Source organism: Molothrus ater, chromosome 1 (genome assembly GCF_012460135.2).
Source record: "Molothrus ater isolate BHLD 08-10-18 breed brown headed cowbird chromosome 1, BPBGC_Mater_1.1, whole genome shotgun sequence".
Taxonomy (NCBI): domain Eukaryota; kingdom Metazoa; phylum Chordata; class Aves; order Passeriformes; family Icteridae; genus Molothrus; species Molothrus ater.
The window spans coordinates 76,689,676-76,716,644 of record NC_050478.2 but is presented as its reverse complement, the minus strand read 5'-3'; the positions used below and the strand labels follow the sequence as shown (position 1 = coordinate 76,716,644).

The following is a 26,969-nucleotide window of genomic DNA, read 5'->3' as shown; positions in this document are numbered from 1 at the left end:
CGAGGTCCATATGACAGCTAAGATGTGATCAGAAGCTCCAGAGGACTAGTTCATAACAAGGAAACAAGCCATCTGAGGATCTCCCAGTTTTCTGTCTTCTCTATCCTTCTATGTTGGATCTATGTCAAGCTCTAAGTGATACATTTTTTGAGAAAAACTGAAACAATATCTTGTAATTTTTCATGTTTATCTACTTATTAAGGCAGAAGTGTAAACAATAAATTATTGCAAAGCTCCTTGTCACTAGAACACAATTAATTAATATTCACATTAGCCATTTTCAACCCTTCAGGCACCATCCATGGGGTTCAGAATAACTTGCTCTGAAAAATGAAACCCCTGCACCTTAATACTGATTTTGCAACAATGAAATTAGTTTCAGCAAATGTTTTAATTAAACACAAATAGGAAATTGTATTCAGTTTCAGGAAATTACATTTCTTATTTTACTGTCCATCTTCTGCTTTCCTTAATATGTAGAATGAGAGGAAGCAACTGCACAGGGTCTGCAAGTGAAAGCTGAAAAAGTAGGCTATAAGGTACAGGTATGCAGCACTTTTCATACCCCCTCCCTTTAATTCTCATCTCCTAACCATGCTAGCTGTTGCCCTGACACCACAAGTCATCTTTATATACATGTACATGTGCATGAAGCATTTATCAAGCCATTTCTAGTAAAAATTCCACCTTTAACAAGAGAGGTCAAGATTCACAAACACATGGGGTTAGAGAAACAACTATTGCAGCTGGCCCTCTGCAGCAATAGGACTCTATTTATTTTCTATTTCTTCTTTTGTCTTCCAATTTCCTTTTGTCAACTGGGGCCAGCTTTCCTCTAACAATTTTGTGCATTTCCAGAATTTTGATATCTCAAGATTTGTCCCTGTGAAAAGAAAACTGTCCAGGGAATATGTAATCCCAGACTTGTAAAAGCTGCAACTGTTACTTTATGGTGTAGACACAATTTGCTGTACAAAAGTAGTAAAATGTCTTTGAAATGGAAGCAAATAAAACCTGTGGAATGAGTCAGGGATCATAAACACAGGGACAGCTTTACTCACCCACCGTGCGTGATTCATTTTGTTGAGAACTGACAACATAACCTGAAAAGAAACCTTTTTCCTTGCAGCAGTTGCTGTAGCATACCTGTTACATTCCTAAGATATAAAAATGCTTGGTTATACTCTTACAGTAGTTACAGCACAAAGCCAAACAGATAATTTTAAGCTTTTGTTTATTTGTGCACAGCTCTTCTGTTTGCTCTTAATTACTTCTGATGGTGCAAGTGTTCACAGCCATAAAAAATATCAGGCATGAAATGCACAATATCACATTTATTGGGCTGCTGCACTCGAATTCATCTTGCAAGTTTTCCTCCATGTGTTGTCATTTCTGGTGGCATAAACAGGCCTGAGAGTGAAAAGTACTTCAAAGAAAGCCTGTTGAGTCTACCAAGGGCATCTGGTACAACTGAGGTTCTCCTTCGCCCTAAAAATTAATATAGGACATCATCCTGTGTTCCTTCTATATGATTATAAATATTTTTTTGCCTGCCTCTTAATGATCACCTTAAATTTGCCACCAGTAAAATTCATGTCTAGTTTAATAGCAGAAAACCCCCATATTTTCTCATTGAAAACATATATAAACCAGTTTCTTCAATGGTACATGTCATACAAAGAGAAAAATAGTTATTTTATGGTGCACTCTCAGAATTTGTCTAGATTTGAAAAACTCCTGAAAGACAAAGCAGCTCAATATATTTTTTTTCTGGGCAAAATACTTTTTTTCCCCTGGTAAATTATGCATTTCTTTTCCTGTCAAATACTTGATGTCTGATGATGTTAAACTCCATAAACGTATCTTTTTAAATTAAAATTTTCATAAGAAGTCCTTCAAACACCAGGAGACAGTATTTCTCAAATATTCTCATTATTTAGAAGAAAATCTGAATAAAAATTTTGCAAATCAGATTAAATAATTCATTTAAAATACAAAGAAGTCTGCCTTCAGAAAGGACTCAATGTTCCTTATGAGACCCTTCCAAATCAGAATATTCTGTGATTCTGTGAAGGTACTTTTGCACATGTCTTCAATTGCCTTCCACCTTCAAGAAAATGGTATGACATAATAATATTGCAAGTACATTGCATTACCTACCTTCGATGAAAACAGAACTCATGGGAAACTGAATAACAGTTGTGTTTTTACTGTCCACAGTCTATTCTAGGAAAGTATTTTAAGGCTTTACTAAGCTAGAAAATTTTCTTCATACCCCATACCCCAACATTTTGGAGTGTTAAAGGCACAGTGTAGACTTATGTTTATTTTCCTCACACAGAAAAACAGACATGATAAAGAAAAATCAACATTTGACAGACACTCTGAGCTACCAATTCAGAGTCCCCACTCCAGCTTCCTGATTTTGAAATATGTACTTCATTTGCTGATAATATATCTTGTTTTGCCATAAAGCACTGATACAAGCAGCTGAACAGTAGTAAAATAACAGTGAAATTTTTTATCTGATCCAATGAAGCTTTTAAAAAAACTCCTGACTGACACAGGGCTGAGCATAAAAAAACATTAAAAAATCACAGGATCTGATCTATGAAGATATGAGAGTAACTATATTTTAGTCAAAAAATTTGTGAGTTAAGAGTAAGAGAAGATCATCATGATTAACTTGACTGATCCTCTTGCATAGCATAGAACCAAAAATCCCAAACCAACCAAAGAACCAAACAAAAAAATCAGAGAATTTAATCTATTATTTCTGCACATATCTCCCAATATTTATATAAACTGTAATATTAAACTCGAAAGGTACTCAGTCTTTATATAAAATTGCCATGTGATGAATAATCCTTCACCATAGAAAAGTGACTTAATTTTAACTAATTGTAATTAGTGTTATAATTTCAGTATCAGTACTTGCTTCCATATTTGTATTCTACACATAACTCAGACAAGGTTTGAGCCTAAGGATTAATGTGACTGTAATGTCACTAATGCTGATACCAGTGACACAATAGTGCAGTTTTGCCTCAGAATCTGCTGTTACTTTGTCAAATTTTCAATCCTCCTGATAAAGGGAAATTTGGCAATGCAAACTGGCAAATGTTAAAAGCTTAACATATCAAAATAATTAAAAAACAGCATCTCCTCAAGATCCCCTCATTCATGTAGTATAATTCATAAATTATATTACACTCTGATATAGATTAGAATTTAAATACTAGGTCTAAACCATTTTGGAGTTTGTACTATATCAGAATAACTCCACTAGTTGTAGAAATTGTAGCCTATTATCTTATGCATGTCCAATAGAATATTCCCAGGCACAGACAGAAAGTTTTAAGAGCATGTAAAAAAAAAGTCAGATTCACTGTGGGAATTTTTCTAAATAGCAACTTCTCTTCCTTATATACATTCATATGTCCTACTAACTTGCAAAGAAATCCCTTGTTCATAATCCATAAATTTTTCTATGCATACAATTCAGGATTCTCTCTTGTAGGCTACCACGTGCATCCCAGACTGGAAAACAACACTTGGGTTGCACTGTTACCAAAATATGCAGAGATTTAGCTGGAAAGAAAAAAGGAAGTATTCTACAACAACACAAATATATGGGCAAGACTTCAGTCCAGAAGAAAATTATAACAGGCAGCTGTATAAAATGAGACATAATATGGGTAAGTAACAGCTCCTACACTGACCATGGCCCACTTGCCATTTTGATGGCAGAGCTCTACGTATTCCACCAGCATTTGAAATAATTCACAAGGTAATTTAAAAAATTATCATTTGAGTGCTTTGTAATTATATTAAAATACAGTAGGAAAATTAAATGCTTTTAAGAATCAAGTCCTTTATCATTTAGCTCACAAAAACCTCCTAGACTGCTGGCTTTTTGAATTCAGTGAATAATATCACTTGTTAGTGAAAAAAAAATCCAAATCCATATAAATATTTTGACAGCCTGTAAACAACACCACAATGAAGTAAAAGCTCTGCTCTCACTTGTCAAATAAAAACCTAAGAGTCACAATTTATATTTAAGTTATGGACCCTTTGCTATATGAAGTTGAAATGAAGAAATATGAAAAACTGAAGAAGTTGATCTTCAGATAGCTGACTTTTCATTTGGCCCAAGGTAAGAGATGACACAAAGTCTGAAATTTCAGTTGGTTTTTGGTGTGGGGTATTGTTTCTTCGATTAGGTTTGGATTTTTTGTCTTTAGAACAAAGAAAGGAATTTATCTTTGATTTACCTAAATCAGGTGCTTTCTACTAATATTGAGTCCATCTGTGATACAACAATTATAGAAAGTTATCCATTTGCATGTATACTTGAAGAAACATACAAAACATACATTTTAATGGCAGCAGAGCAAAGAGATTGTGGTTTTTTTTTCTAGAAATCTTGTTTCACTGTCCCACCACTGATAATATTTTTTTACAGATTGCTTTATAAGGCTCTGTTGAAAAAAAATTGAGAACTTTAGTGAACCAGAAAATATTTAGAGATTTAAAGTCTTATATATATTTATAGGTGACTCAATAAAGACAGAAATCAAGGAGAACCAGCATATATTTTGAGTGCCTTTTAAGTGGTTTCATCACCTGTCCACAAATCTCCAGTTAGAGGAAAACATGACAAAACTGTATTTTCCCAATCAAATAATCCTAAATAATCCACTGAGATTTAATCTTGGCTATTTCTTTTTTTCAGTTTAATATTCGATAAAGAAGAGGGTAAATTTGTACTATGTGTAAGCTTATGTCTAATATAGGTTTGTTCTTTTTTTTTTTTTCCAGTTATCACAGCTGATGTCACTCAGTATTACTAAACAATCATTTGAACAAAACACAGAATTTAATTAATCACTTAAATGTGAGTCTTAGGCACTAGATTTAGGGAGTGAGAACAAAGAATAATGTTTTCACTCCCATTATACAATTTTGTAAACAGTATTTTCAAAACAGTTCAAATGGCATCAGTTGAGTCCATTAATTCATTATCAACCTTCCTGGATCCTTCCCCCTGAACCTGGGAATTGCAGGAAAGCTCTTTCTCTAGTACAGGATAACCTTTTTTTCAATCAATATGACATATTGTGCTTGAGAGATGGGGCAAAATTAATCTCTGAATGTGAGCCTATGCCATAAAGTCATTGTCATTTCATGAACTGCCTATCATTTTTCTACATTTTTGTAAGAGACTGACAGCTTGAATAAAAAATACAAACAATTTTGGAAAACCAAAGACTTCTGAAACGAGGAGGTCATGGATAGTTACCAAAGTGCAATGGGAATTGCTGGCACCAGGTCTGGCAGCAATGAGGAATGGCAGCTTGTCCAAGGGCTACTCTGGCCACTGTCAATGGGATGGCAAGATTAAGTAAGGTAAAGGCCAGAGACTCCCTACATCTGCCAGAAGCCTTGCTGAATTAACTCAGCACATGAGTCTGTGAAACATACATCAGCTGCACATCTCTCTGAGGCTCTCTTGATGTTGTTTCCTTTGGATTTGCACACTGAACAAATAGCACTCCAAGCCTGAAACACTCAGATTAGACAGGTTTACCAGCAGCATCGGAGTGCCATTCAACGTGATTTAGTATTTTGGTAAAAAGAGGAAAGGGAAATGGAACAGAATCACCACAACTCCAGCCTTCAGAGCTGGATACTTTTTACTTCCTTATCATCACCCAGAAGTGTCCAAGATACAGCACAGGCCTCAAGCCAAGAATGCACAATATGGCCTTATTTAGCAAATAGTATTGGTACTTGCAACTCTTATGCTACAAGTCTGGTCCTCTAGCACTCCTGCATTCACCACCTCCAGGGTCTGCCCCTACCTCTTCCCCTTTTCTCCTAAATCAGTTCTTATCTAAAATAAGTTAACCTTAGTGACTGGCATCTCATCCACCACAAACAGGTGATGGTTGCAGTTTCTCAGGAAAGCTTCCCTGAGAAACTGCAAAAACCTCACTCTTTGCCCATCCAAGGCTGGCTGTCCCCTCAGCAAGTGCAGCCAGGACCACCAAAATACTCTTCATACAGAAAACCCATCAGCAAACCAAGACCCGCACCCTGGCACCAGGGCAGGGGATACAAACAGCAAGGTATATGGCCACAGCACAGTCCTCTCAAGGGAGGGCCCCACAAGAGACTGGAAAGCAAAACAAGCGACTCACAGGGCTCTCCCCACCTCCTCACAGCCCCCTCTTTGCCACTCCTTTCCCTCACAGGACAGGAGATTGCTCCCACAGCCACGCTGTGGCACAAGACTGCCCTCCATCCCCCTGGCCCCTGCCCAGCTGCCCTGTGCATGGCATGAGTAGCTCCTTCCCACACCAGCAGCAATGTTCCAGAAGGTTCTATAGGCAGCCCCAGCCTCGACCTCTGTCCCTCAGCCATGTCAGGGTGTTACTCTCCCCACAGAGAGCCTTTGCAGAAGGCTGAAACAAAGCAACCCTTTGCACACCTGCAAGGGACATTCAGCTACAGTCAGTGAGATGAGATAAGCATGGGAGATAAAGCTGTATTTTGCTCTCTGCTTCAGTAGAATGCTGGCCCTCAGTTTGTGCATTGCTTCCAACACATTTAAGGGAAGTAGTTTTCCCTAACTTGAAGCCATCCTAACAGCAGCTTCTTGTATCATTAAACCAATTATGTTATTGATGAACACATCTATCAGAGTCTCATAGGTTAAAAAGAGATGCTTCTAGTTATTAAGCTCTATTCAAGCAAAATCAGTTTCAACTACAGCCTCTCACTTCTCTGTGAATAGAAAATGTTAGAGAGACTGGTGGATTTTCTCTTTGGTGAATATTTACCAACAGGGGAACAGATTTCCTCAGCTAGAAGAAAACAGTATAGACTAGTTCCTCCCCTGGTTTGCCCAGAAGGGTCATCTGTATAAATTACCTTATTGACTGATGGCTCTGCACAGCACCCTGTGTGCTTCAGTGGTCTGAGTAATCAACATGCTAAATGCAGGTAAGGGGGTCATTTGCAGCAAAATGTTACTGCTGGACAGGCAAACTGTTTTATCCAAATGCAGAGTTTGTTTCCATTTCAGTTTTCTTGGTGGATAAATTTTAATTTTTAGAGTCCTGGGCATTGGGACTTTTCAATTTTCAAACAGAAGCTTCTGAGACATGGTTATAGGGACACTGACATCTATAACTGTAGATATCTATATACATTTGTGTGATTACTTGTAAATAAATTGTAGCTGTAATTCCCACGGAAGTTATATCTTTGCATGTCAAATGCAATTTTCAGGCTAGATAATACATAGGAAAAAAAGGCAAAGTTTAAATTGAGGCATCTAAAACCTTAATTGAATTTGATTAAGATTTTATTTTTTCAATACATTAAGGGCAGTATCACCTAGGTAATTTTAAAACTATCCTTGAATCATTCATTCTGGAATTGGCAAAATCACCAACATTCAAAGGAAATTTAAAATGAGTCTTTAGGTTTTGCTCTAAGTAATTTTTAATGTATGTCACTATGTTGAGAAACCAACGCTGTATGATAAAAAAGGAGCATTCAAATTTAGGCCTTGAATTTTTTCTTGGTTGATTTACTCCATACTTTGTAGTATGGCAAAAATCTTACATCTCTGATGGCATAGAGACATTAAATATTTTTTCACATTCTGAAAGTTTTATGCTGTTGTAGAACATTTTAAGAGTGGGCTTTTTTGGAACAGAACAGAACATTTTTTAACAGGGGCTTCCTGAATTTTATGAGTTATATCTAGAAGAATTATATTTAGATCTATTCTCTAAAAGCATAATACCTCTAGCACTATTTTCTTCCAGAGAAGAGAATGGGAGAAAGAGAGTAGAAATGTCCATTAATACAAAAGGATAGCATGCAGACTTGTAAGAAAATGTAATAGGGATGGTGGCATTATTCTGTGGTCCTTGTGAAGATTAACAATCCTATGTGTATGGTTTGTATTAAAGGATTGATTTATTGTTTGAGAAACCATTGTAAGGTCAAACAACAATAAAAACTAGGGCCTTCTTTACATCTTCCTTTCCATTTCCTAAACAAGGAGCTTTATAGAGAGATATTTTTTAAAATTATTTCTTAAAACTGTGTACAAAATTGTTAAGAATATATATATTTTTATATCTAATAGTGTGAATAGTGCACAGTATTAGGCACAAGGTACAGCACATGTCTTCATGATTATAAAAAGACAGTGCAAACACCTCAGTGTGGTACAAAATCACAAAATTAAATTTCTGATGGCTTCAATACTTTAAAATATTATGAACTTAGAATAATTAAAAGTCATGGAAATTATTATGACAAAATATCATCTGACATATAGTACACTAGCCAAAATTTCTATGCCACTTTATGCCAGAAATGTTTTTCTAGCTCAGAGGAATCAACCATTCTGATTCTTGGAACACTTAAACAAATGATTTTTAGGATCTGATTTCAAGAGAAGTAGATTGTCTGTGAGAATTAGGGACTTATTTAGGTAATTTAATCAATGACTTTGATTATTCATGCTAATTTTTGGAGGATATGGATGAAATTTCCAGTGTACTCTGCATTTTATCTGAAATAAAACTAAGAGTGGTGGATCTAATGATTGTTTGACATCTCAAAAAGAAATTTTGTAGTGACCCTGTGCAAACATATGCATCTAAAACAAAAAGAGACATTTTAAAAATGTCATATAAAACAGCTCTATATCTTATTTAGGTTCAAGATAATACTAACAAGACATTATTTGTGAAATGTGTTATAATTTTGCTTACTATTGTCTTTATTAAAAGGTAGCTTAATTTTAATTTTTTAGGTAGACATTATAGTGTCCCAGTTCATCCACTAGCTATAGTTTTGAACATAGTTGTGTTTTTTTTATTCCCAAAAGATTATACCTTAATGTTTTTAAGACTTTATTTGTACTGTATTTCCAAATGTTATCATTACTGAGAGTAGAGCGCATTGGTCATGTTGAATTTTCATAGCTGACACATAATGAGAAAGCACAAAAGTGCAGCTCAATCCAGAGTGGTTCACACATCATCTACAATAAAAGCATGCTACAGGGTGACCTAATTATATTTCATTTTATACCCAAGTTGATAATTTATTGAAGGGTGTGGAAATTAAACAAACTCATTAATAAAATAAAGCTTATTCAAAAGGCAGAACAGTATATTCTGCCCTCATGAAATATTTACCTAAGTGTAGAGCACCTATCATTTGAGTGACTAGAGACTCATCAGCTAAAAAAGCAATTAAAAAAAAACCCAAAAAAAACCAACAAAAAAAAACCACCACAAACAAATATAACCAAACCCCTCCTATTCTTTCAACATTCTTATCCTCCCGAAATTAGAAATTCCAAATAGCTACAGACTGCAATGGCTGACCTTATGTACTTTTCCTAATAAAAGATACTGTTTCCTGCCCTGCCCACTTTGGCCCACCATCTTCCCCCAAAAAGAGAAAGGAAAAAAAACATCCTCTCAAAAGAGGGGAAAACTGGAGAAACTGGAGAAACTGGAGAAAAGTGATGCAGACTTTGATAAACAAATTTCCCAGGGAAGGGATGGGAAGGGAACTTCAGGGAAGGGAACTTCAGGGAAGAGAACTTCAGGGAAGGGAAGGGAAGGGAAGGGAAGGGAAGGGAAGGGAAGGGAAGGGAAGGGAAGGGAAGGGAAGGGAAGGGAAGGGAAGGGAAGGGAAGGGAAGGGAAGGGAAGGGAAGGGAAGGGAAGGGAAGGGAAGGGAAGGGAAGGGAAGGGAAGGGAAGGGAAGGGAAGGGAAGGGAAGGGAAGGGAAGGGAAGGGAAGGGAAGGGAAGGGAAGGGAAGGGAAGGGAAGGGAAGGGAAGGGAAGGGAAGGGAAGGGAAGGGAAGGGAATGTTATACAGCTTTCTAGTCCTGGATACAGGAGACTTGCAAAGAAGTTTTAGTTTGACAATAGGCATCTTTGGCACAGAACATTTGAAACTGTGCCATCCAAGAAAATGTTAATTCTTTTTAGCACAAATTCTCCACTTGCAAAATTGTGTAAAATCAATGGCAAAAGTATTAGGGACCCATAGCCTCTCCAAATACAAAGGTGCAGTGCTGGCACATCCCTCCTACATGGACGCAGCACCGCATCCCGCTGCAGCTGGGTTGGAAGAGGTCAGGCTGAAAGAGTTGGTGCTGTCAGTGTCAGGTAGGGGTTTTTTTTTACCTTTAGATACATACCCATTTACTACAGGGAATACTTTCACATACTGTACAGAATTTCTCTCTGGATTTTAGCATAAATCTAAAACATCTGCAGCTATCTTATGGAAGTGAAGATGATGAATAGTTATAGAAGTTGGAAAAACTGATATTCCTGATATATGCATAGATAGAAAGATTGGTCCACGAATCACTGTCTGAAAAATGTTCATGGCTAAAGTAATTTTGGTTCCTCTTGAGAATGTTAATCTATGACAGAGTCAAAGAAAATACATGATGGTAAACCAGAATGAAGATTCACAGTATATAATTTCTTTCTTAGTAAATATCTATTGGCATTCTCTTATGCCAAGATTTATTCAAAGTATTGAAAGATACCTCTCCTTGATGAAAAGAATTTGAACTGTTTTGCATGATAAAAGCTTGTGGATGAGTTAATCTTGACGTCCTGTAAATCTTGACATTCATTCCTCCAACACTCTAGTGTAGATCAACCACACAAAGTGACAGCAGTTCTTGCAGTAGGGCTTCTATAAAACTTTTAGGCAGGAATACTTAGTTATAAAAACAGGTGAAGAAGTTAATGAGTTTCAGATACATGTGTGTATATATATATATACACATGTACTACAACCAAAAAAAAGTAGAAATCTAGATGCCTAAGAGAATTATAGAATCATCAGACAGGATTTTGGTTTAGATTGATATGTAATATTGTTGGACAGGTTTTATGCATGTTTTTTTCTCTGTGTAGTATAATTTCATTTCATTCTTTAAAGTTACTAAGAAGTTTGATATGTCCCAGGCATGCTTCATTTGCTGCACTTGGGCAAGTTATTGAAAAGATGAGCTAGAGTGAGGTTGAGATTGAACCTCACATTGGAGGCAGGGATGTATAATTATTGTTGGTCCCCTAGAAAGAAACCCACTAAATTGTGCAATTTCAGAGTAAGGTACAACTCCAGTTTGAACAATTTTCCTAAACAGTACAAAAATTGTGACAGGAACTATTGTATAATTGTATATCTGCATCAATTCAATAATGTTGTCTTCCTGATCCCATCCATCCCAAAGAGCTGTAAGCTTTTTACCAAGGTCTTAAAGATATTGTGGCAGCCAAACAGTATATGGATACAGAGTGCAAAAGAAACATCTTTTCCCAAATTGTTCTCCCTGATCTTCAGAATAATGTCAGATGTCTGACACCTCTGCTTGATCATGCTCCCAATCATGCAATTCAGGGACAATTTTCCATTTTTGATGGACACTGTAGAGCTTTCATACTTTGCTCCAGCTTTGCTGGTAATAAACCACCTCATAATAGCTGTAATCCCAGGCATTGATATTTGTTTTATTGGCATAAGGTAATAAAGAGCAGGTACTGATGACATTGCTGTAATTTTGCTGGTTAGATTGGGTAGATTCTGTACATATAGACAGATGTATGACAGTGCCTAGAATTAATGGGCAAACATCCAAGACTCAGTCCCTTGAATATCATCCAAGCTCACCTGAAGCTGCCTCATATTTTCTGTGTCTCCAAATAGGGCAGGGAACTTGAAAGTATGTTTCCCCTTCAGAAGTTACTCATGATTTTATTTAAGAAGATAGGTTCAAATTCTGGTTCTACACACAGTATTAAAAAGTTATAGTCTGTTATAAGATAATTTTAAAAAGCCCCAATGTGTTTATATTATTTAATCCAGTTCAATAAAATGCATCAGCAGCAGGATTTTTCAGATGAGCTTGTTCTTATTTACACATTAATTTCAGAATTTCCCTTACACATCAGTAGAGCTCTGATGCATAGAATTAGGAACTATTAATGCATCTTAAGAAGCTTGGAAGAGCAAAACACTACAATTTATTTTCAGAAGTTTTTAGAAGTTGGAGAAGTCCATGTACCCCTATGAAGTAGACTTCTAGAACTGAAATTTACAGAATTTAAAGAATATTATATATTTTTACTTTCTGGTATAGATAATTTCCATATGCTGCAAAATATTTATACTGTCATTGTTAAGTAGTCTGGGACACAAAGAGTTTCTACCTTATTATCATTACATAGTATTAAGAACAAAACTATTGTTTCACTATGTTCAACAAAAAAAAAAAATATTATCATATACTAATTTTTGATGGTTCATTTTGTTTACCTTAACAGCTTGTCCAAAAGTGAATTTGACAGGGGTTTTGATATGGGATATTTTTTGGTGTTTTTTGTTATGGTTGTTTAGTTTGTTTGTTTGGTTTGGTTTGTTTTTCTGTTTAATATCTGATAGTTGGAGGGAAGGAACAAAACCTTCAGTTGTACATCTAAATCAGTCACAAAACGTTCTGAGGGTAAAAAAGGTGTATAAATACTCAAGGTGTTACCATAGCTTTGTCTCTGCTGTAATATGCTGCAAGCACATTAATTCTCAGTGTTACAGATCCACCAGAGGACAATGAATTACTTCTCTCTATCAGCTGCTCTGCAGAACTTTGTTCACTCACTTGATGATCCACAGACCATTGTTAATAGTCACTGATCAGACCAGGATTTATTCATGTCTTTTTCCAGAGCCAAACGTAATCAGTGTTTTGCAAAGCAACAACACTTTTCGTTCACTTCAAAATATTTTGAAATTCAAACAAACCAAAAAATTTAGAGTGTTTCTCAAAACTGTACCATGTGTTTTAATGATAGTTTGTTGCATGCTGCTCAGCAAAGCCATCCTGTTATCACATGACAGCATTCAAGCAGATTATGTGAACAAAGTGTTTTCAATATCAGGGAAAACAGTATTTTGTTAGGATCCTGGTATCTGATGATCTGCATTTCTCGGTGACACCTGTCTTATAACTTGTACCTTCAAGTGGCTTCCCAACCAACAAACCCTTTTCTTTTATGGTACTCAAGGAATATGTTTGGGTTTTACATGACTGTATGCCTAAAAATTACAAATTTTCTCTAACAGGGAAACTATATACTTCTGTATATACTTATATAAACTATATATTTCTGTGTGGAATACAGACAGTAAAAGATAGGATTTAATACAGGTACATGCACACATGTATGCACATATGTAATAGACTCATTTAATTTAATGACTAAGGTTGGAAGTGACCCTAAAGATCATCTAGCTCCAGCACCCCTGCCATGGGCAGGGATGCCATCATCTATATATAAATAAATATATGTATATAGGATTGTATATAAATTTGAAGAAGCTGCAGGTGCTGTTTCAGTGCAATTTCATTTGCTTTGTCATTTTTTTCCAGTAAAAAAATTAAAAACAAACAAAAGATTCTGCTTTTCATTGTATTATGAAGTGTATTTTAAATTACATTGTTACTGCTTCTCTTTAAAATATTTTTACAGTACATCTAATAATTGTTTTTGCAAACTTCTCTACTTCTAAAATCTAGTAATTTGAATTATTGCCTTCATATATTATAGAAAACATAAAACCTAAGTATTTCTTATTTGACTACATGTCTGAAGAACTGTTGTTTCTGTCTTTAAACTTTCATCAGAGATTAATTATTTGTTCATACTTAATAAAGCACCAGACTCTTGCAGTTTTCATTAGCTGAAGTGACTTCTGTCAACTTTGAGTGACTTCTGTTTGCCATGATAATACTTTACATTTATATAACAGTTTTCATTCAAAAGTATTTCAAACTGCTTTGCTTAATGTGTTTATATAAGGGATAAATTAACCAACCAGTAAATTAGAGTTACCTCTGTAGTGAAGCTCTGCAGAAACTTTGTGCCAGACTCTAACATGGGTTTAATTTTTTATCTTTTACATAAAATTTCACTGATTTCAAGGAAGCAAAGCATACAATTAAATTAAACTGTGTTTTATAGAGGAGAAAAGAGTCTTGCTACTAGGGTGCTTGACTCCAGCCAAGAAGTGGTCTCTGCTCCTTGCTTCTGCTATACACATCCTGTCATTCCTCCAGCAATTTGTTTGGTCTCATTTGAGCCTTTAAAAAAGTCACATGATCATAGAATGGCTTGAGTTGGAAGAGAACCAAAAGAATCATCAAAGTTCAACTCCTGGTCCTTCACAGGACAACTTAAGAATCACACCATGTGCCTGAGAGCATTGCCCAAATGGTTCTTGAGCTCTGCCAGGCTTGGTGCTGTGACCACTTCCCTGGGGAGCCTGTTCTGGTCCCCAACCACCCTCTAGGTCAAAGACTTTTTCCTAATATCCAACCTAAACCTCCCTCGAGAAGACTTCATGTCATTCCCTCAAGTCCTGTCACTGGTGACCACAAAGAAGAGTTCAGAGTCTGCCTCTCCTCTTCCTCTCACAAGGAAGTTGCATCTTCAGTAAGGTGTCCCCTCAGTTTCCTCTTCTCCAGGCCGAACAGACCAAGTGACCTTAGCCACTCTTTGTGTGCCCTCCCCACCCATCCACCTTTCACCATCTTTGTGGCTCTCCTTTGGATGCTCCCTAATGACTTTATAACTTTTTTTACATTATGGTACCCAAAAATGCACACAATACTCCAGGTAAGACCACCCCAGTGCAGAATAGAGTGGAACAATCACCTCCTTTGACTGACTGCCAATGTTGTGCCTGAGGAATTACTATTAATAATGCCATCTCAGCTTCCATGACTGTTCATGTGTACATAATTAATTACTTGAAATGCAAGCAAATCATAGTTAACTTTAGCCACCTTTTAGTAATGAATAAGCCCTCTTCTACAAACAGAAAGATAATTTGTATGATGCTGAATTTGCAATGTGCTAATAATATATCTAATGAAGATCATCTTAGAGTTTGAAGCATCAATTATATATCTAAGAAATAATACTTGATTTATTCCATATTGTTAGCAATTTCATTATATTGGATGAACTGTTTATGTACATGTCATGGTTTGACACTGGCACAATGCCAGAGCCTCCATGAGAATACCCTCCCCCTGGTTTCTGCTGTGAGATGTGACCAGGAATAAGCAAAGCAGGCTCTCACTTAGGGAAAAAAAAAGAATTTATTAACTAAACTACAAGGAAAAGGAGAGGAAAAAAAAAAACACACAAGGAAAATGAAAACTTCACAAATACATCTCCTCCTCTTCCCTACCAAATTCCCAATACAATACATCCCCCAAATCATCGACTCTCAGTCCGGCACCACCCTTCAGAATACTCAATCCTCAGTTCATCAAGAGGAGAAGGAGTCCTTCTTGTGCCAATGGTGACCTCTTCCTTTCATGTCCAGTGCTCTCACCACTGAACATGGACCAGAGCTGCTTCTAGGGTCGACTTTTAAGGATGCTTCGTCCCACTCCAAAAAGGCACAGTCTCTCCTTTGGGACAGCTGTCCCCCCCATATTTTTCACCCCCTGGGGCCAAGGGGTACCCATATCGAACCCTCTTGGTCCTGAGGCATTGCCTCCCCCTAGAATGCAGTCCCTGTATCACAAGGAAACACGGCTCTGTCCATGGCTACACAAAAAGAGTCCAGCATAAGCTACTCCATCATCTCTTCCACCTGAGTTCTTCTCTATTTCTCTTGTGGCCCATTTCCTCTTATCTCCTCTATATCTCTCTTCTCATTCAGCTCCAGGAGGATTAGCATTCGCAAGGTTTCCATCATCCAAGAAAAGGGTTAAAAATCTGAGGCTCTGTCTGTCCAGAGCTCCCACGGCTGCCCAGCCTGGCACCTTCTCGCACCCCCCCTTCTCCTTCTCGGCCGGCCAAGCACAGGCACAGGCTCGCTCTCTGTCTCTCCTGGGTGGGGGGTGGCTGCCCGATGCCTCTCAGTGCTCCTCCTCCACCCTTCCATCCTGCAGGGGCCTTCCCCTCCCTTCTGTCCAGGCCCGGCCTACCTCACCCGGCCGCATGGCTGCCCCTGCCCCGCCCAGCCCGCAGCCAGGCAGGGGAGCTCTGAACCTTTCACTGACCAGAACCCAAGAGAGCCTCCCAGGGCAGAGCCCTGCTTTAGCCCCGTGTGCTCAGAGGCGGATACAATGTCCCAATGGCCACATTAGGTGCCAATATTAAAATCTGAGCATCCGTTGGCCTGACCCCAACATCCCAGAAAACATATTTCCTGTCAAACCACCACAGTACAGCAATAAACAAAGTATCTTGAGGTTCTGGTTGGAATTTCTAGATGCTGTTTAGTAGAACAAAGTTCTTCATTGATATGTCATAAGATAGTTGCTATAAGAGGATGCAAAACTAGGTAAAACCCAGAAATAACTTTTTTTTTTTCATTTCAACTTGGCCGGATCATACTTCTTCATTGTGAATGTCAAACATCACAAAGTGTGTCAGTCTTTTTATTTTATTTATTTTTTTCTTGAATGGAGTTGGTAGTATTGGAATCTCCCTAAGCTAAACAATTTAAAGTAGCAAGTTGGTTTAGGGTGGTAAAAAAATTTACCAATGTGGGATTTTTTTCATTCAAGGATGGGCAGGAGTAAGAAAATTCTTCAAAACTGGAACAGGGGGACAATTATTTTGCTTGCCTTTTGACATTCATGTTTCTCCTGGCCTCACCTCAGCATGACATTGCAGTGTAAATGTCTTTTTAAATGTAAATGTCTTTAGTACAGAAACTACCTTTCTGTACTTTAGAACAAATTAAATTCTTTTCCTTAGCCTGCAGTAGACTATTCTATGGTCCTTTCTGAAGAACCCCAAGTATCACAAGTAATTGTACAAAGTTTACAACCCACAAGAAATAGTACAAACTTCTCAACTGGTTTCATGTCCAGTGATGCAATGAATTTACAGAAACTGAAGGGTAATAGGCAGAACAAAGATGTTGAATTTGGCCCACAGTAACTTCAGTGTAGTTGCTCATATGAGTAAATGTTTTCAGAATTGGAACTTTTTCATTTTGCGAAATAAAGAGTGATTCAAAAACACTGGTCACAAAACAAGCTGTGTAAGGGAAGATTTTGTCACTTCTAGATACTCTATATATGTATAAGAACCTATGTACTCTAGGTTCTTTTTGGTCCAATATAACAGCGCCCAACAGAATTTTTTTTTTTTTTAAGCTACTTGCACCATTATTCACAGTTATTTGGATAAATAGACTTTGGCTTCTTGGACATAAGCGATGATTCATGTTCATATTAGTAATCCCAGGGATTACTTCGAAATTTTTGCTGAATGTGTTTCCTGCTTCTCCTTTATGGGACATAAAGTAACTTCTACACATAACCATTAATTGATAGTAAAAGTTTTCGATTATGTGCAATAAAAATACACAAAACAAACAGAACACTCTCCAACAAATGAACAAAAAAATAGAGAGATTGTTAGCTGCTCTGTATTATTAAAATAATCTACACTCAAAATAAATTAATTCAAGAATAATTTCTTTTGGTAAAAAATCTAGGAACTAGCTGTATCTTTGTGTTGCAGCTTGCTGTGTGATAGCATAGGAGGAAAGAGCCCCCTAATGGCTTTAAGTTAGCTAGGAAAAACAAATTTTGCATTCTGTGACTTCAAGCTGGAAAGGAATACAACATTAATTTCCAAAAGGTCAAATTAATCTTTTGAGAAAAAGGTGACATAACTGAATCAGTTTAAAATGTTGCAAAAAGTCCAGATTAACACTTACAACATCAAAGACCTGAAAGAAAATGCACAGTTTGTAATATACAAACTCTTAACTCCTTCTCATTTGTGTATTTTTCATGTAGTTTTTCTGGATCTGACAAAAGAAGATGATTAAAATATTTAATGTGGAAATGAATAATGTATCTTGTGAGAAGAAAAATATGAATGTAAGTTTAACTAATTGTTTGGGTTTCTGATTCTCTTTTGAGCTTTAAATAAATAAATTTAATGTTCAAATTAAATATTACCATTACCGTTGCAAAAAACCCCGACTTTTTAGTGTTATTTGGAGTTTCATGGCTTAGATGTAACCTGACTAATAACAGACATTAATCTTGAGGGAAAAAAATTGCTGTCTTGGAAATCACAGAATTACCATGATTTTTTTTTTCTAATCAGAAAATTCTAAGGTGTATTTAAAGAGAACAGTATAGTGAACAAAACTTTTCAGAGAGAAAAGAGAGATGTTATAAGAGCTGTAGGAAAGCTTTTGAGCATAAAGGACTTCTTTTGCTAGTCAAACTGCACATGAAATATACCGAGGCAGGCCTTGAGCTTTGTAAGAATACAAAGTGAATTAGACATTCAATTATCTTAGCTCTTTATAAAATACTGTCTATGCTCGGTAAATCTAGCTTTCAATACCCATGTCTTTGTCTCAGTGTTACAATTTGCAGTCAGATAATTAAAATATAAAGGGTTTCCTTCCATTATTTATGGTCAGATACTGCACTCCGACTCCATAGTCAATGTAGGGAGTGCTCACCTTTGGCAGTATTTTATGGAGTAAAATACCACACAATAAAGCTATGGTGGCAAAATGTGCCCCCAAGAGAATGTCTGGCTACCTGGAAAGAGTTTCAGAGGAAACATCAAAATTGCTGACATTTGTGTATATAAGAAATTACATAAACCCAATTCATGTAGATGATGCAAGGTATTAAAATAGCACCAGTGCTATAGTTTAAGTAAGCCTTTAGTTTGGGGTCATCAGTTTAGTTCCTGTTTTGCCAATGCTTATTCATATGATACATTATAGCAGACAAAACTTTCTCTTAAGCATTGTGTATTTTTATCCTTGTGGTCACTTAGATACCCCTTGAAATAATTTTTAGTTTGTAAAAAATCTTTACATATCGAAGGTCCTCAATTCTTATATGTCTTTTAAGAATGATAAATAATCATTTTGACAACTCCACTTCTCATTTGGGTTTTTGAGAAGACATTAATTATTTCAGTATGGTGTTTTATGGAAATTTATTAAAAATTTTTTGGCAAAGGAAGTGAAGAAAGTGTTTTTGTGTAGTTGTGATTCTTTAGTCATTGGATAAATTGGATTACACATAGGTCCACCTCCTAGCAGCAAGACCTTGCTATAGGCGGTTTCCTAACTGGCCAAAGCATTGGAACATTGTACTTGGCTGGGTCAAAGTTTACTTAAATGCTTGCATAAATAGATTGATGCCTCTACTTCACCCAGAGGGAATAATCACAATATCTGGCATACGAAAATCTCTGCAGTATGGAACAAGGAGCAGAGTGCACAAACTGATGAGGAAGGTGGTGCACGTTGTCACAGCTGGAAGCAATGTGCTGCTAATGAAGGAGCTGTCTTAGCGTTATGCTCCTGTGGCCTGTAAACACCCAGTCAATCAACTTCCTGACATACTTCAAATCCAAAAGCTGGGTTATTTCAGATATAGTCTATCACCTTCAAAATCACAGCAATCTATCAGAACCTATCACCTATGACAGCAAAACCACTTAAAACACAGCTGAAGGAAATAAATAGAAACTTTATATGGAGCTCTGCAGTTAGGAGACAGTAGAGTCAATGTCATAGCAAAACAGGCAATCAGTCCATGGGATGGCTGCTTCAAACATACAGTACAGTGTAACAGAACATCCTAGGTTTCATATTTCAAGTCATAAGCCTTGATCTTTGCTTTGCAGGCAGAATGATAGCAATGAGTACTATAAAGATAAAAAATGGCAGTCTAATGATAAATTATTTAAGGCTGACCATATTTGCTCAGCAGTGGCATGTTTGCAGTGAAAAGACAGATAATATTTCAAACTGCTGACAAGCACTGAGAAATCCTTCAGGTAAATTCTCTCTCTACCTGGCATCACAATATGTACACTAATGGATCAATAATATGGGAGAGCTTGTGTGCCATTATTACTTCAGACTGTTTAGCATGTGTGGGACAAGTTACATTAAAACATCATCCAAGTAGTTAGAAATGATCTTTTCTGTTTCATTCCATTCACCTTAAGGGTTAAGCATGATAAATGCAATGCACAAACCATGTCCTGTGAATTGTCTTTAGGGGTACATAGCAATTGTTACATACAGTCTGCAAGTGAAAGAAATACAAGTGCAAAAATGCATTCTGAGAATAAATGCCAAAGCTTGTATTTAACATGCAAGATACAAAAAGAATAATTCCTTTCTTATCTGCTCAGAAAAGCAAATGATATTATCCTTACCTGGAAGATCAAACTCTGTATATCATCAATAATATGTGAGGTAAGGGGAGAGAATGAATTTTTGTCTTCCGTAATAAGCCTTTCTTCAGAGAAGCAGAACATGAGAGATGTAATTGTAAGTGAAACGAACTATTCCAAGATCCAGTCTGTCATCAGTTGCACTGGCTTAGAGCTGGCATCCTCTTGCAAATGAAAAAAGGGTAGCTCAGCAAGTTCTCCACTGAAGGAGCTCAGTATCAGTGTTATCAGGCACCAGCTGTCACACACTGATGCTACAGTGGGTACGGTCTCCCTCTATTGCACGCTTTCTCTCGCTTGCTCTCCCTCTCTCTCACCCTGACGTTCACTCAGCTCTGAATCTGAGCTCCTTCTGCTGCTGTATAATCAATCTAGCCTGTCTCAATCTAATAGGCCTCTCTTTAACCAGCCAATCAATAGCACAGATTCCGCTGCTGCTCCCCAGGGTCTTTACCAGGAGCAGTACAAACAATAAGAGTTTGGCCAGCAGTTTAACTAAGTATTTTTTCTTTATTTTATCTCTGTTAAAGAAAAATTGTTTAGGAGAGCCCAGATCCAAAGCTATCTTTCTCTGTGTTTTTCGTGATAGTTATATAAACATGCACATTGCATGCAGTAGCATTCTGAACACTTTAAAATTTTTACCCATTTTACATGTTTTAGAATGCATATTTAAAAAGAAAGAAAATAAACACACACTCCCCCCACGGTGCAGTCTAGAAATGAATCTGCATGCCGAGCCTCAGGCTTTGTGGTCTGAAAAACCCAGTTGTGTGTTTTGCAACTGGAATTGTTTATGGCAATTGTGGAAATTTAACATAAACTAAGAATCAGGAGAATTGGGCTTCACAGACTGTGTTCCTAACCCCTGTCAGCTTGAACTAACTTCATCCTACACTATCTGTGTTTCACCTCGTGTGTCTTGTAGGAGGTTATGTGGGTTTTGTTCTTTGTTTGTTTGGGGGTTTTGTTTATTTCTTTGTTTGCTTAGAGGTTTGTTGTTGTTTGGGGTCTTTTTTTTAAGAATTTGTATGGAAACATCATAAATTCAGATACAGGAGGTGAAGATATAGAATCTATTCAGCAGATTCACATGGGACTGCTAGAATAGTGGTCAGAGTTAACTGATAGCAGCAAATATCTGCAGTATGCTACAAGCACGCCTTATCTTACTCTGCATTTTACTCCCCACATATGCAAGATGTACACTATCACAAAATTTCAGGAAGGATATTGTGCAAAGTAAGTATTTTTATGCAATAGACTTGCATGCTTTTTCCATTTTTTAAAATTTAATTTTATTTCATAATTCAGGGACACTAAATCATCAGGACTTGATTTAAGGCCCACTCACTCAGGTTGCAGGTGAAAATTATGAACCAAATCTCATGCTCAAGCAAACTGTGGGAGAGTACCAACCATCCTCTGAAGTCCAGAAGGTAGGTTACATCAGTCACAGGTGTTTCTGCATGGCAGAACATTGACACTATTGTGTCACAAAAACATGAGTTCAATGCATTCAGTGATTTTCCAGAGAACATACTGTCCCATCTTTGCTGGTTCCCTCATATATGATTCTTGCAGAAATTCATCTGAATGTGGAAACAAAAGGACAGCTTTGATTTTCTACCTTTTCAGTGTTTCGATTATCCATCAGTCTTAGGATCTCTCAATAGTTTTATTGCATTAGGACTTTGTCACTCTGGTCCTGTCCTGAGAACAGAAACTTGCAATCCTGATGTTTATTCCGTGGCTAAAATTGCCTCCTTAGAGAGCTAGCATACTAGCTAGCATACTTACCAAAGTACGAACACTGTAGCCTAACATCAGAGTCTGGCTTAAGCATAAGGAGGTAAATGTACTGATAATTAAATAAGATTTTCTTGTGACAACCTTGTTGATAGGCATTTCCACTTAACTCGTGGGATTTCTTGTACAATCTTTCAGGAATGGTCAAAAAGTGTTTCTCCTTTCCAGTCCCTTTATCAAACAATCTCTTACTAAACTCATATCAGGTAGTTTCTGCCTTATATAACGTACCTAGCAGACTATCCAGACTTCTTTGATAAACAAAAACTGGTGCTATTAAGTCATCAATTTTCTGTAAGTGTCTTGAATTACTAGTCAAAGACTGAAGAGGAAAAACAGCAAGAAGAAAGAGACCAGCTATTAAACTGGAGTTTGCAATACAAGAAGGGAATATATGGTGCTCATAAACAATAAGAGGTATCTCTAAGCCCATTCAGAGAAATGGAGCTACCAGGAAAAAATTCCATTTATTCTGAGTGTTTACACAAGAGTGTGTGTAGGGTAATGTGATGACAGAAAATATCAATACATTTATGCACTTGAATCTCTTTCAATGCACATAACAAAAAAAAAAAAAAAAAAAGGAGACAACCAATGAAGTCGTATTATTCACAGCAAGTTCAACTCATCCATTCTTCATGTGAAATATCACAGTATCAACTAACAATCTCTGATTTCCCAGATGCATATGGAATACCTCATTAATTGCAGCCTACAAAACACATTTAACAGATGTCTCAAGTGTTTTGAGTGCTCTGGATCAGCTAAGTGATTTTCATGGAAAAGATTGACATGAGAAAATAAAATGAAGATCAATAGAATTGTATGAATGTAGATGTGGTGGTGAAAGTGTGAGAGTCTGTACAGGCCTGCAGGATGGAAAAGGGACAAATAGGGTGTTCTGCCCTTGAAGGGAGGGTAGGAACAGGGAGGTGTAGGACAGGACTAAGTTTTTTGTGGGTCTCAGAGAAAAAGGTCCAATAACACATGGTGTAATGAAATAGCTGTTTAAATAGGAGATTATGAAGAAGACTATAGATCCTTGCATTCTTTGAGTCCTGACAACCCTTCTTTCATACAGCACAGACCAAAGGCAGATCCTTTCCTACAGCATCATTGCCAATTCCATTCATTGAGAGGTCCTTTTTTCCCTTCCATGTTGGTGAACCCTTTATTTTGCATAACAAAGAGAGCCACATACCATCTCCTGATATTTTGTAATAATATCTCTGTCTGTCCTAACACTCACCTGCACAGCAAAAACTGATGGGGGACATGCCAACAGGGGACAATCCCTTAAAACAGCTGCTCACATTAGCATTAGGGCTGCTCAAGCTCTAAGCCTGGGGCCCAACAGAGCAGGCATGGATTATCCAGAGGCACTGTGTAGAATGCAGTGTTATCCACAGGGCTCCCAATACAGATGGGAGGAGCACTGTTGCATGTATTGGAGTAGGAGCTCACTTTCCAAGTGAGCTGATATTCTTCTTTCTGACTCCGTTCTGCAGCTAATCAAATCTACTGCATGCAAACCAAACAGCAATTATATGTGAGCTAGGTACTATTGCAAAATTGTGCATTGTGCAGTTTGATATTTTAGTGTCTGGTTTTTGTTTTCAGGCAAAGGCAGGATTGTCAGGGTCACATTTTTAGAGGATGACTGGGAATCTCAGCAACTGGACTTTTATATAAATAATAAATTAATGATTTAAAAACTATTTACTGAAATAATAATTGCATTTTAAGAATACAAATGTTATCACAGAGTTGTCCAAAGGTAGCTTTAGATTCTACATAGCTCTGTGGAACTTTCATTTATACTGAATGTATGTGAAATATCTCTTTGGCCTTCATGTATGTTGTGAAGTATGATAAATTGTTTCAAGAATGAATTGATTCAACATATCACATCATGATGATTCTAGAACTGCACTTATTTATTTTCAGTGGATAAAAGAAATGGTTGTTATCTAGTTAATATATGTTTAATACTGAAGGGATTCATGTTGAGAAGCGTGTGAAACATTGAGCTAAACAATGTCAAAGTACCCAAAAAAAAAAGGCACACTTTATAAACTTTATTAAGAAGCTCTGGGCATCCATCTGGTTTTCATTTTATTTTGCTTGTTCTGGGGAAAAGTAAGAAGCAATTATGTCATAGAACACTTCTATTTGCAATCACCATCTTATCAAGTATAATTCTGTATGAGAAATTGTTTTTTCAATATTTCAGATTCAACTAACAAGAGGAAATAAATGTGGTTCCTACAGCATGATTCCAAAAATAATCAAGGTAGTTCTTCTCTATCCAATGATCAAAGGAAAGTCAGAATATTGAATATGCAGCTTCACGAGACTGCATCTTTTGAACATCTAATAACAAGTAGCAGATTTGCCTATAAATAGAGATGCCTTTGATAAATTCCCTCAAAGAAAATAAAAAGTCAGGATTCAATATTTTGCACCTTTCACAGGAAAGAATTAAACGGGCTTCCTAGATTGCACATAAACACTGATTCTATTGATTCTATTGCTGAGTGCAGCATTCAGGTTTCAAGTTCTGCCAAGCTTTAACACATTCTTAAAGTTCTCAGGCTACTCACAGGCTGGAGATTAGGCACTGCATATTCAGCTATTCAATGTAGAAACCTAAAGTATTATTAATTTTTACTGATGCTTAAGAAAAGTCTTTTTCTGACAGTAGAGGGAAAAATACTTGTTTCAAATTCTCAAATGTAAAGGTACAAGTGCTGAAAGACAAATAAGATAATGATGCTTAATTGTTTGTGTTCTTTATAGTATTTGTCATTATTCCTCAGTGATGCCAAGCAATAGGACAAGAGACGACGGGCAGAAACTAATGAAACCTGAACATGAGGAAAAACTTCTTTATTGTGAGAGTGATCGAGCACTGGAACAGGTTGCCCTGAGAGGTTGTAGACTCTCTCAAAGTAGAGATATTCAAGAACTCTCTGGACACAATCCTGTGCCATGTGCTCTAGGACAACCTTGCCTGAGCAGGGAGGTTGGATCAGATGACCTACTGTGGTCCTTTTCTTCATAGAATAGGAAACTGTTACAATTTAATTAGATTCTTTTTTTTCTATTTTAAGATATAGAAGCTAGTATTTAAGTTTTAGAGATACTCAATTTGGTTTTGGTAAATGTGCTGGTGAATTAGAGAAGGTAAATATCCATTTATTAAAGACTGACTTCAGCCATGAAAGTTATGTGTATCAACATGATATAATGTAATGCATGTCCATAAATCACAATATACCTTATTTTCTATCTGAATGCTTTAGTGAACTTCAGGGTGAGCATTGTTATAAAAGTGCAAACCAATTTAAATGAAATTTTTTGCAGTCATCGCTGTTAATATTTATAATATCATTGTTTTCTTGGTCAGACAAATAATTCACTAAAATATGATGCAAAACTAAGTATGTAACATTTCTAGGACTGTATTTGCCTTCTCTGTGTAAAGGTCATCCATTCCATATTTTTGAACACTTCTCTGGGAATTTACCAGACCTACTTTAAATTGATGTCTCTCTATGATCTATTTAAGACAACAGAAATTGATCTTTTTCACAGAATTCAGAATCTTCAAAGGGCCTCACTGATGTTAGTGAATGAAATGGGCTGTGCTATTCTCAAAGCCTGCTGAAATGGAAAAGCCCATAACCAAACACCTAGGGGTTTTTCTTCCTCAGCAAACATCTAAATTTTTTTCTTCCTCTGAGCATCATGTCCATATCTAATCTACTTCTTCAAATGTTTGTAATAATTTCTGAATGTTGCATAAGCATTGTTTGGAAGAGTTAGCCTAGGTCAAGACTTTCTTAGACGTTTAAAATACAGGCAATTGTTGAATTCACCTATGTAAAAACTCCTGAGTCCCAGCACAATAGAATTAAATTTCTCTGAGCTTTACAGTAAAACACAGAAAAAATAATTACTGTATTTAAAAATAAAAGGATCTTCATGAAAATTTACAATTGCTGTAGGGCCTGTAGCTTCAGAAATTAAATATTGCATGGAGACCTAATTCACATTGGAAGTAGTTTCTGTTCCCTAAAACACTGATAATAGTGAAGTCAGAAAGTGACTTATATATAGAGAGAGTGACCTTTATAAATTACTAGGATACATTAAATCTCCCAGTACAACCTTCAGCCACTGACTGAAGTTTTCAGCATGACAAATGATTTTTGTTTGTTACTTTTTTTTCAAGTTCAGAATGTTGTTAAAGGGCAAGAATTAAATGCTCTCTCTTCACGTCAGTCTTTGTCCCATCTCTTGGTGTCCCATGCCCATATTTTGGAGCCTCCTAGGGGTCCACTTCTCTAGGCTCTCTTGAGCCATCTTGTATCATCCTGACTTGATCAAAAATACCTAAGTCTAAACAAAATAACTATTTGAGGATACTATGCCTATAAAACTAAGCTTGCCCTATAAAAAGGTAAGTCAAAGAAGTTATCTGGGGAAGGAAAAAATTCTGCAGTAGTTAACCTAATTAAAACAAAGCTGAGGTTCAAAGTCACACAAACCTAAGTTCTGAGGAGCAACAGGTTGATATAAAATCTGAGACCTGCCTCTAGCAATAGCCACAGTATATGATGGGACTGCCAATTACATAATTTTTCTCACAACCCATATTCTGTAGTTTTATTGTTCTTGACACTGAAGTTTTCCAAAATATAGGCAAATTAAATGTGCTGTTATTATATACAAGACCAGCTCCCCAGTGCAAGAGACACACAGTGAAAGACCTTTGCCTAACACAAAGTATCATGCAGCAACCTCAGAAAATTGTAAACTT

At 36.6% G+C, this 26,969-nt stretch overlaps 1 protein-coding gene across 3 annotated transcripts in view; it reads right to left on the bottom strand.

Annotated features, from left to right (window-relative positions):
* CDH18 (cadherin 18) overlaps positions 1-20,641 on the bottom strand; it is a 493,283-nt gene extending 472,642 nt beyond the window's left edge. For all 3 annotated transcript variants that reach the window (XM_036400351.1, XM_036400425.1, XM_036400360.1), the window contains exon 1: positions 20,318-20,641. The gene's annotated coding sequence lies outside the window, so the exon portion shown is untranslated. The remainder of the gene's footprint in view (positions 1-20,317) is intronic.
* Between the last annotated feature and the right edge of the window lie 6,328 nt (positions 20,642-26,969).